This window comes from Balaenoptera borealis (assembly GCF_965194805.1).
Source record: "Balaenoptera borealis genome assembly, chromosome: 1".
Lineage (NCBI taxonomy): Eukaryota > Metazoa > Chordata > Mammalia > Artiodactyla > Balaenopteridae > Balaenoptera > Balaenoptera borealis.
The window spans coordinates 169,903,813-169,913,978 of NC_138860.1; the positions used below are offsets into that span (position 1 = coordinate 169,903,813).

Sequence of the window (10,166 nt, forward strand, 5' to 3'; positions counted from 1 at the left end):
GAGCTCCTCCCCAAGGAGTGGGGGTGGGTGGAGAGGGGGTGATCGTGGAGAGCAGAGGGGGTTTCAGATTCTCGACCCTCACCCCATCTGGCTGGCTCCGTCGTCCTGTTTTGTCTTGGAGCAGTGTCACTGCAACCTGATAGCCATGAAATGAGAACTCAAGGTCTGTGTGTGTGTGTGTGTGTGTGTGTGTATGTGTGTGTCTCAAAGGCTGACGCTGGTGTCCATCAGCAGGCCAGGGCTGGTGACATCACTGTACTAATGCTCTGGTCTTCCTTTAAACGGGTTTCCCCAGCCCCAAGTCCTCGCGAGCGGCCACTACTGTCTTGCCCTTGGTTCTCCAGCTTAAAGGGGGGTGGCAGTGGAATGAGAGGATGTGAAAGCAGGAGAGATGCTTACCTTTCGAGCCCAGGTAGGAGACAAGGATGGATGGGGGAACTAGGATGGGCTTTGTAGCAGGCTAGAAGCGGGGAGCGTAGGAAAGATGAGAGTTTGGGATGCTTCCCAGGCTTCCGGCCTGAGTGATGACTTGCACCCCTCAATGAGATGAGGAGCTCGGGGGGACCTGCCCACAGCCACCGGGTGCCTGGAAGCTCATTACGTATGGAGAGCACTGTTTCCTCCTAACCATCTCTTGCCCCCTTCCCAGCCCTTCTTCCTGGCTGGGCTGTTGTGTATGTGTGCGCACGCATAGGCACGTGAATGTGTGTGATGTGTGTGTCCCTGCCCGTGGGCTGGAAGCTTGGTGTTACCAGGGATGGGAACCGTAAAAGCCTTATTGCTCCAGGAAGAGCCCTGCTAGGCTGGGAGGTGACCCTTTGACCCCTGTTCTGATCACATCAAGGCCAGGCTGACACCTGAGCCTGCTCCCAGCAGGTGGCACGTGGAGACAGCCTGGCTTAGAGTCCAGATGGGAACTCCAGGCCTGCACCCACCTCCTCTACGGGGTGGCCCCAGGCAAGTCCCTGCCTCTCTCTGAACCTCAGTGTCATCACCTGGCAAACAGGACAATGAGCTGTAGCTCACAGGTGCCTGGGGAGGATGGAATGAGGCATCGCAGGCAGAGGTCTCAGCGCAGTGCCTGGCACATGGCGTGCCCTGGATGAAGGGTGGAGGGGGTTGTTACGTTTAAACCAGATGCTCTATTGCTCAGTACTCCGGCCACCACCTACCTGTCTGACTCTATGCCTTCTTCCTCCTGCTCCAGCCATACTGGCCTTCCTCCTGTGGCTGGAGAACGCAAGCCTTGGCCCAGTCTGGAGCCTTCTGTCCAGTTGATGCCTGGTTGGTTCCTGCTCAGCCTTCAGGTCCCTATTTAATGTCACCTCCCTGGGGCAACCTGCCCTGACTGCTCTGGCTAAGGCACCCACTGTGCCCATCCAGGCACTCTCTAATATTCTCCTATTTTTTCTTCCTGGCATCTACCACTGCCAGAGCCTGAGTGATATGTTTATTGTTTATGGCCCCAGCCCTTCTCATCTGTTGGATTCCCCACTTTATCCCTGGTGTCTGCAATAGGGCTTGGCACATAGTAGGCCCTCAATCGTTATATGTGAACTCTGTAGAGGCTTCTGATGCATGGGGAGAGCTGGTATTTTGGAGCCAGACTGTCCTGGCTTGAACTTGGGTTGGAATTCCAGATGCTGGCTTCATCATTCATGGACTGTGTGAGTCTCACGCCCCTCCTCTGGGCCTCAGTTTTCTCATCTGTCAGATGGGGCTAAGCAGAGTGACATCACAGCTGGTTAGAGGAAGCAATGAGATGGTGTGCATGCATCACGCAGGCCAGGATTTATTGATAACAGTGATGATAGCTGCTACTTATCAGCCAGTCACTGTGTGCTGGGTGCTGCTCTAAGATCCCTACTTTAAAAAATGCATTTTGTCCTCACAATCACCCTGAGGAAGGGACTATTATCCCATTTTACAGATGAAGAAATTAAGGCTTAGCAAAGTAACCATGCCCAGTGATGATCCTATCTCTCCAGTAAGGGCTGTAGATGCAGGAGTTTTGGGGGCACGGCCAGTCTCTCTTGTTAGCATCTCACCAGTGCTCGGGGGGATTGGGAATCCGGCCCCCTGAGTCCTAAGTCCAGCTCTGCCACTGACTTGCTGTGTGACCCCGGCTGGGTTTCTGCCCCCTCTAGAGTCCTGTTTCCCTGTGTGGCATCATGAAGGCGCAGGGCCAGGTCAAGGGGTACAACCTCCAGGGCCCACAGGGCAGGGCAGGGAGCAGGAGAGGCGGCTGGACCTAGGAAGCACTGGAGTGAGCTGGGCAGTGGCTGCTCAGCTCTGGCTGGTACTTGCCAGGCGGGAAAGCGGGCCTAGGATTGCCAATGTTTGAACTTTTCAAGAGAAGCAGAAAATTCAGATTTTGATGTGAAATCTGATTATTAAGTGTTGGCAAAAATTTAAAAAGAAAGACACCATGTGGGCCAAACAAAGGCCATTTGTAGGCTGCATTTGGGCTTGTGAGCTGTCACTTTGCAATCCATGGGATACTCGATATCTATAGGCAATTTCCTGCTCCTGGACCCTTGATAAAAATGACTCACACCTCTGAGTGCTTACGATGTCTAGGGACGTGTGTGATGTCATTTAACTCTTCCCCACATCCCCACTCCCAGTATTTCTACCATGTAATATTATCCCACTAATATTATCATGTCCATTTGATAGGTGGACAGCTAAGGTCCAGAGAGGTTAAGTAACTTGTCCAGGGTCACACAGCTAATACATGGCACAGCTGGGGGACAAAGCAGGGCTCTCCTGCTCCAAAACTCCCTGGTGTAACCACTGTACCATCCTGCCACAATGACCCCCCCCCACCACCACCACCCCCGAGACTATCTATCTAGGCTTCTTCCCGCTAGGGCACCCCCATCCTGGCCTCCTGGGGACTCACACACTCACTGGTCGACTCCAGGGCTGGTCAGACACAATCACAGCCCGGAAGGAGGGTGAGGCGGGCAGGAAGCCTTTTCCTCCTCCCCGGGACCCTGGGTTCTCCTCTCTCCAGATCCCCTGGTGCTGCAGGCTGTGCTAGGGACCCGCTGGCTTGCTGAGAAACCTACAGAAGCAGCACCAAGGTCACGGCCTCCTCCATCAGCCCAGTCACAGACGTGAGGAAATGTCTCCTCCCGTTGGGAAATCCTGGTAGAGACCGGGTGCGCACATGCTCAGGTGGGGTCGCTGTGTGCGAGGGTGAGTTTGCACTCAGTTCTGTGACTGAGCGTGGTGGGCGGCGGTGTCCATTGCGGAGGTGCCCGTCCGGGGTCACTGTCCTCTGGGCGGGCACTGGCTGGGCATGCAGGGTTGCTCCCTGCAGCCTTTGGGAGCTGCGTGAATGTCACTTCTGCTGGTGAAGGTGGGAAACAGTGATTAAGGCAGCCACCATTTATTATTTACCGGTGCTTCAGATAAATGATTTTCTTTAAATGCCACACAACCCTATAAAGCTGGTGTGATTGTCTCCATTTTGTGGATGAAGATAACTGAGGCTCAGAGACAGGCAGTGAAATGGCCAGGCTGTGGGTGAATAGCAGAAGGGAATTTGGATCCAGGTCTGCTGTCTCCAAAGCCATCGTTCCGCCCCCTTCCCCAGGCTGCCTGTTTGCATCAACGGTGACCCCATGCTGGGGCCAAAACCTTGCTCCAGTGGGCTCTCCTTGGGACACCCCCTTTGTACCTTCAAAGTCCCCAGCCCACCTGGAGTTGGGTCTCCTCTGCATCCCAGGTATTCCCGGCACTTTGGAAACTAAGATGGTCTGAGCTGTCATCTTGTCCAGTGTTCTTGGCTTATGGCTGGGTATAGGGCTCTCAGTTGCTTGGGGACCTGCACAGGGTCACACACTGACCCTATTACAGTTTGGCGTTCAGACTCTGATGACTCTGGATGTTGATGAACAGAGCAGGCCTGGTTGCTCTCAGGGATGTGTTGGAGTTGGGGGCGCGCCCTTCCTCATGGTCTCCGTTCTCTGTGCCGTCCTGCTTTTCTATTTATTTATTGATTTTGGCTGCGCCGGGTCTTAGTTGTGGCATGCAGGATCTTCGCTGCCACGTGCGGGATCTTTAGTTGCGATATGCGAACTTAGTTGTGTCATGCATGCGGGATCTAGTTCCCTGACCAGGGATCGAACCCGGGTCCCCTGCACTGGGAGCACAGAGTCTTAGCCATTGGACCACCAGGGATGTCCCCCATCCTGCTTTTCTAAGTGGCAGAGCCCAGAGTCCAGAGAGGGGACTCTTGACCTGACCTCGGTCACACCAGTTTGGCCAGGCCTCGGCTTCCTTCAGCTCTAACTGTAACCAGTGGGCTTTGAGGGGACTTTTTGATTATACCTTCCTATCTTAGAATCCCCGCTGCACCTGAGAGGTGGCAGTGTGATGCTGAGGATCCAGAGCTGGCTTTGGAGCCTTACAGGGGACTTGAGGTCAAATCCTGGCGCTGCCACTTATTTGCTGGGTCATTTGGGTGAATCGCTTTACATCTCTGAGCCTCAGTTTCTTTATCTGCAAAATGGGGATAATAATGGGACCTACTTCATAAGAGCATTGTGAGGATTGATAGTAGTAATAGCTGTAATGACAGCTGCCAGACTTTGAGTGTTTACTATGAGCTGGTTGCTGCTATCCCATTTAATCCTCCCTGCAGCATTATGAGGCAGTTATTGCTATTATTCCCATTTTACAGAGGAGGAAACAGAGGCTCAGAGGGGTTAAATGGTTTGCTCGAGGTCTTCCACTAGTAAGTGGTAGTGCTTGGATTCCAGCCCAGTTCTGTCTGACTCCAAAGCCCAGAATGCTTAACCCAGGAGGGTTATTCAAGATATCTAACAATTGGCCTGGCCTGGGCCCTGAGCCATCAGAATAGACGCCTACCATAAATAGACAAGCTGTCTGTCCTCCCAGCACCATCTTATCCATTACACACTCGACTGTGTTAAATGGGATTAATCCAGGAAATGAGATTACAGATGTCAAGCAGCTTGGAGAACCATGAAGCAGTCCATGTGCTTCTATTTCTCCTTACGCCATGGGGAAGAGAAGGGCCTGGGAATCAGGAGAGCTGCGCTTAACTCCTGGCTCTGCCATGAACTTGCCGAATGACCGTTGGTGGGTGTGGGAAGCCAGTTTCCAGAGTCATGGATTAACGAGGTCTAAACCTGCCAAGGAGATGGTGCCCAGTAAGCATCGCTCAGGCGCATCCATGAGCTACTTACAAAAGGCTCGTCAAAGCAGACCCAGGAGGCCTCCAGCTTGGCCACAGTTTGGTAAATCACTCAAGGCATCGTGTGTTCGAGTTTTTAAGAAACAACTTAAAACACATTGTGCCTATTTCATGTGTACAACTTGCTGTATTGAAAGCCTACACTTCGAAGAGTTCTGGCAGGTGCATACACTGGCGAGGGCACCGCCACAATCACCCCTGACATCCCCATCACCTCGGAAAGTTTTCTCCTTCCCCTTAGCCACCCTTCCCTCCCTCCACTCCCATTCTCAGGCAAGCCCTGATCTGTTTTCTGTCACTATAGATCACTTTGCCTTTTCTAGAAGTTTACATCAATGAAACCATACAGTATGCAGACTTTTGTGTCTAGCTTCCTTCGGTCAGTGTAATCTTTTCGAGATTCATCCAGAGGGTCCTGTGTTCCTTTTACTGCTGAGTAGTATTCTATCGTATTGGCTACACCACAGTTTGTGTTCCCATTCACCTTTGGACGGACATATGAGTTGTTTCTAGTTTTAGACTATTACAAATAAAGCTGCTAGGGATATTTATGTACCAGTCTTTGTGTGGACATATATTTCATTTCTCCTGGGTAAATACCTAGCAATGGAAGGTCTGGGGGACTTGGAAGGGCGGACTGTTTTCCAAAGTGATTGTACCATTTTACATTCGCATCAGCAGTGTACAAGAGTTCCCAGTGCTTCACAACCTCACCGACACTTGGCATGGTCGGTCTTCTTAATAGTAGCCATTCTAATGGGTGTGTGGTGGGATTCAGTTTGGCTCCTGCTGCAGTCTTCTGTTTTTTTTTTTTTTTGATTTTTTTTGATGTGGACCATTTTTTAAAGTCTTTATTGAATTTGTTACAATATTGCTTCTGTTTTATGTTTTGGTTTTTTTGGCCACGAGGCACGTGGGGTCTCAGCTCCCTGATCAGGGCTCGAACCCGCACCCCCTTCATTGGAAGGCAAAGTCTTAACCACTGGACCACCAGGGAAGTCCCCTCCTGCTGCAGTCTTGATGGCCTACGATGTGCTTGGGAGAGCAGACCTGAACACTGAAGAGGATGACCGGCCATGGGACCATCAGGGGGAGTGGTTGCTGATTGGTTTTCTGAGGCACCAGAAGGCAGAACTAGGGACAATCAGAGGGACCCATAGGGAGAGAGATGTTGTTTCAGATTTCAGAATGAACTTTCGATGTGTCACAGCTGTCTGATTACGGAATGAATGTCCTGATGGAGTCGTGAGCCCACCGTTGCTGGGAGTGGTCAAGCCTGGTGGAGATGTGCGGACAGGGCTTCCAGCCTCGGGTGGGGTTTGGCCTAGATTTCCACCACGCTTTCCCCGGCCCTGGGGTTCTAAGGATGGTAAATGGTGAAAACTTCGCTAGCAGCGTTAGCGTGAGTATCTGCATCTTGCTGGCTCCAACCCCCACCTTCTCCTGCAGGAACCCCACATCTTTGGGGAGTTCCTGTCCCCTCTGAAGTGTGTGGGTGAATCCTCCGTGCTTATGAATGGGAATAGGCGGCCACCCGCGTTGTCCTCTGTCCCCATCAGCCACCACTGCCACTGCTACCGTCAACTTCTCCATCAGGGCCCCGGCCCGCCGGGTCCTGCCTCCCTGGCCCACAGGTTCTCAGTTCCACCATCCCTGCAGGAGCTCACTGTTTGCTGGTAAGTGAGGGGAAGAGTGCTTCTCGAGGGGGAGGGGTCCCCCATCTTCTACGACAGCTCTGTCTGCTCACCCTCAGCCTTCTCCTCCTGGGCTTGGCGACTGGGCTGCAGCAGCTCCAGAAACCAGGTGGCAGGAGGAATTCAGAACCGCCTCCCTCCATCCCGAGACCCCTGCTGCTGGGTCTGGCTTGCCACTCACCCTCTGAGAGTTTCTCCTTTGGCTCCTGACGGTCCTTCCTGGCTTCCCTTAGGGGCCTGCCTCTAGTCCGCCAGACCCATCTCATGTGTGCCTGAACCCCACCTAGGGCAGGACCCAAGCACCACTCTTGGTCCTGCTGCCATCCTGTGACCCAGTTCTCATGTGGGTAACAGGATGGCTCAGCCCTATGAGCTGGATGTGTCCAGTCTCAGCTCTGGCCTGGTCAGGTCCTCTTTACCCAGTAGGAATAACCAAAGGCAAGTTATTATACAAAGAAGGTTTTCTTTTGGACTATGTTCACCCCACTTGATTCGTATATTAAAAATCGTACATCCACTTCTGAAACCATTGCTATAGAATGAGTTTTTCTGTGTGTATTAGCCAGGCTCATAGGTGGTCCCCACTGATCTGTCCTCCTGGGGTTCACACTCTTGTGTAGTCCCCCCACACACAACACAGTGCCAGGGTTACTTTGTGTGACCAATAAGTTATGGAAGAATTGATGGGGTCATTTCTGAGATTAGGTTAGAAAAGACCCTGTAGCTTCAGTCCTGGTAATTCTCTCTCTCTCACTTTCTCTCAGATCATTTGCTCTGGGGAAGGCCAGCTGTCCCATTGTAAACAGCCTGATGGAGAGGGTTGTGTGGGGTGGAACTGTGGCCTCTAGCCAATAGCCAACAAGAAACTGAAGCCTCCTGTCAATGGCCACACGGGTGGACTTGAAAGTGGGTCCTCCAGTCCCATCAAGCGTTCGGAAGACTTGATGTCAACCTCATGGGAGACCCTGAGTCAGAGGCACCCACCTAAGATGCCCCTCAACTCCTGACGCTCAGAAAGTGTGTGAAATAAACGCTGCTTTAAATCACTAAATGTTTAAAGGGGATAATTTGTTATGCAGCAATGGATAACGAATCCACCCTGGATTATGTACTCCTATTTGAGATAGCAATCATTTCCCCTGCCTTACCCCATCCAAACAAGAAAGATAGAAGCCTGTTGTCATGTGAGTAGCCCTCCTGGTCCAGCACAGCTGATTGGACCAGGCTGAGACTTTCTAGGAATTCTTTTTTCTTTCTCTTTTCTCTTTTTACCCTTTCTCCTCCTTCCCTTCTTGTCTATTTTTCTTTCAACAGGAAGAGGGGAAGATTGAATCAAATAACTATGTGACTGAGCTGGTAAACTCTGGGAGTGGAACCACCAAGCTGGTCTGCAGAGAGAGAAAATTGAAGTGAGAGAGAAACAGGGATGAGAGACCTAGTTGGGGAGATATATGCTGCTTGTGGACCTGGCAGGTTTGGTGTGTCCAGTTTTGCTGCTGGCAGTTGTATTCTGGGAAACTCCTCTGATGCTTAAAATAATCCTCCTTTTACCTGAGTTTCCTTCAGTTTCTGCTTTTTCCAATCAAATCATCTGAAGTCAATAATCTTTGTAGGCAACATTTTTTTTTTTTTTGAATAGACATAAACCATTCCATTGAGTGGATCTGTTTAAGTTTGCGCAACCGTTCTCCTCTGGTTGGACTTTTAGGTTATTTCCAATTTCTCTCTGTTGTAAACAATGCCACGATGAACATCCTCAGCAGTCGAAGCTTTGTTTCGCATCTCCAGTGATATCTTCAAGAGGGCTTCCCAGAAGTGAGATGAGTGAGCCGAAACGTCCTATTAAACGACTTTCCAGAAAAATGACACTGATACTCCTGCCAGCTGTAGAGGAAATCAGTCATCTCACCCCCCCTCACCAGCCTTAGGTTTCTCTCACTGGAGGTTGCATTCTCCTGCCGCGCGTCGGGCCGAGGTGGGCTGGGCTCTGTGCACTGTGCTGGGGGCCATGCCCACATGCCACACCGTTTAGGCAGCAGTCATGTCGTGCTGGCACCTTGAGGGTCTGAACAAGCAGGGAAAGATATATGTCGTTTTCTTCTATTTAAAATGAAGTGGATTCTAAACACCACTTAAAAATACATTAATAATGGTGTTGGTGTATCATTCATCTCGAACAAGTGACAGATGTTTCCCTCAGCAAAATGCCAAAGTGGGAGAGTGGGTTAGGGAGTTAAGAGATTGATTAGTTTCTGTCAAGGGGCTCATTACCTCTCGGCCAGATGATCTCCCGACTGGCCCCCTTCCTGCAGCTCCTGCACCTCCCACGCTGGCCCCCTCTGCCCCCCTTGCTGATGTCTAGTTAATCTTGCCGACAGGATTCAGGGGAGTGGGATGGTGGGAGGTTTGGAGTCAGGTGGCCAGGGTTCTGGCCTGGGTTGGGTCACTGAGTTCCTGGGTGTGGTGGACACCTGCTTCTGTTCCCCCCCTTCTTGGATCAGCACTCTGATTTTTCTTTGGGGTGTCACATGGGGCTGACACTGCTCCCCTCCACCTCGCCTCCACTCTAATGGGAGGCATATTATACCTAGGCTTGGCCATTGAGGGTTCTGCAGACCTCTGGCCCAATGATTGGTTCACAGGGCAGGTGGCGTGTGTCCCAAGCTGAGCCAGCCATTGTTTGAGGCCTGGATCCAACTGTACCTGAAGTTCACCCTTCAACATCCTGGTTATGTGACTCAAGTCCCCTCCTCCTTCTTCCTCTTCCTCTTCCTCCTCCTCCTCCTTCTCTGCTTCTTCTTCTTTTTCCTCTTCTTTTTTTAAGAAGTCCATCTGAATTGGGTGCTGGTTACTTGTAAACAAGAATTGTGACTGACACGCAGTATGACCTTGAATAAATCCTTTCTTTTTGGTAGCCTCAGTTGCCCCACCTGGAAATGAAAGAGTTGGTTTCGCTGGAAGAGGTTCCCTCAGCCTGGGAGGTTCAAGTCCTCCATCTGGGTTGTGGGAACCCGCACATTGGAAGGGTCACAGATGGATGGGCTGGCTCACGTGGAGACTGTCACTGTGCAGCTTCGCCAGGGGAAACCTCCGTGGGCGTGCTCTCCCCAGACCTCCAAAAGGCTGCCCCGGAGCAAAGACATTGGCAGAGCAGGCCCCCTGGGGGAAGACCCAGTGGCTTGCTGTGTTCCCTAGTGTGGTGCATTGTGACCAGCAGTGAGATGCTCTGACCCTGCTCTGTG

The 10,166-nt window shown here is 51.6% G+C and overlaps 1 long non-coding RNA gene across 1 annotated transcript; it reads left to right on the plus strand.

Annotated features, from left to right (window-relative positions):
* Positions 1 to 2,897: 2,897 nt before the first annotated feature.
* LOC309610216 lies at positions 2,898 to 9,838 on the plus strand. The gene is made up of 2 exons (XR_014233784.1): positions 2,898 to 6,906; positions 7,689 to 9,838. It is a non-coding gene; the product is annotated as an uncharacterized lncRNA (long non-coding RNA).
* Positions 9,839 to 10,166: the final 328 nt, after the last annotated feature.